The sequence below is a fragment of the Octopus bimaculoides genome, chromosome 5, assembly GCF_001194135.2.
Source record: "Octopus bimaculoides isolate UCB-OBI-ISO-001 chromosome 5, ASM119413v2, whole genome shotgun sequence".
Classification (NCBI taxonomy): domain Eukaryota; kingdom Metazoa; phylum Mollusca; class Cephalopoda; order Octopoda; family Octopodidae; genus Octopus; species Octopus bimaculoides.
The window spans coordinates 95,250,961-95,252,355 of record NC_068985.1 but is presented as its reverse complement, the minus strand read 5'-3'; the positions used below and the strand labels follow the sequence as shown (position 1 = coordinate 95,252,355).

General features: G+C 37.5%; 1 protein-coding gene across 6 annotated transcripts in view; it reads left to right on the top strand.

Annotated features, from left to right (window-relative positions):
• LOC106877896 (prolactin-releasing peptide receptor-like) overlaps positions 1-1,395 on the top strand; it is a 381,315-nt gene that overhangs the window by 157,851 nt on the left and 222,069 nt on the right. For all 6 annotated transcript variants that reach the window (XM_052967841.1, XM_052967842.1, XM_052967839.1 and 3 more), the window contains exon 5: positions 1,128-1,221. The gene's annotated coding sequence lies outside the window, so the exon portion shown is untranslated. The remainder of the gene's footprint in view (positions 1-1,127; positions 1,222-1,395) is intronic.

Here is a 1,395-nt window from a genome sequence, read left to right as displayed (position 1 = left end):
ATATATATATATATATATATGTGTGTGTGTGTATGTGTGTGTGTGTGTGTGTGTGTGTGTGTGTGCGTATGTGTGTATGTGTGTGTGTGTATGTGTGTGTGTCGCTGTAGTAACCCGCCGGTTATGACGACGAGGGTTCATTTTGATTTCATGAACGGAACAGCCTGCTGGTGAAATTAACCTACAAGTGGCTGAGCACTCCACAGACACGTGTAACCTTAACGTAGTTCTCGGGGGAGATTCAGCGTGACACAGAGTGTGACAAGGCTGGCCCTTTTGAAATACAGGTACAGCAGAAAAAGAAGAAAGAGTGAAAGAAAGTTGTGGTGAAAGATTACGACAGGGTTCACCACCATCCCCTGCGGAGCCTCGTAGAGATTTAGATATTTACGCTCAATAAACACTCCCAACAACCGCTAGTCCGCTTCCCTAACCACGGGCCATTTCACCTCCACATATAGATTATACACACACACCGCACTCACTCACACCACACACGCACATATATCCATACTATTCACTGTATGTATTTCTTTATTGCACACAGGGGACTATACATAGAAGGGACAAACAAGGACAGGCAAAGGGATTAAGTCGATTACGTCGACTCTAGTGCGTAACTGGTACTTATTTCATCGACCCCAAAACGATGAAAGGCACTTGATTGAATAACCGTAAATCGAAAATATGCAACGATATATGTCTCACATTATCTTATGTTTGAAGATTTAATGAAACTTGCTGTATGACATTATGCTCTTTATGAGATTTGGTCTTCGAAATTCCAATTATATTCTGAGTATAAGCCACGTTTAACTTTTATTTTTAATATGCAATTCTTAAGCATTTCTATAATATGATTTCATTGTCAGTGATATAGTGAAAATTCTTTTGCAGTGTCTTTTACACACACTTGGAGTGTTTTCTTCAAAAATCTCCAAAGGCGCGGGGGTTTTTATTTAAAATTTTCTACATCGTCACTCCCTCGCTCACATTCAGTCTTTTAGTATCACTTTGAATCTAATGTGACCTGAAATTTAAACATCGTTTTGGGGCATTATTTATAAGTGTATGATTTTATTTACGTATACTTCTGAGAATTTATATACTTATTGATTATATTTCAGAACTGCATTACACAACATGGAGAGGGTACACGCTGAAAGTAACAACCATAGAATTGTTTCCCAAGATATTGAATAACATCATCTTTTTCATAAGGTAAGCTGAATAAAACACACGCTGATGTATTGTGTGCCGTCAGCAATTTACTCAATTTGTACACAAAGCATGATTAAAACGTATTCATTGTGTGCACGCATGCTCACTTATGTAACACACAGATCCAAACATAAATGGATACACGCTTATATATATATATATATATATATATAT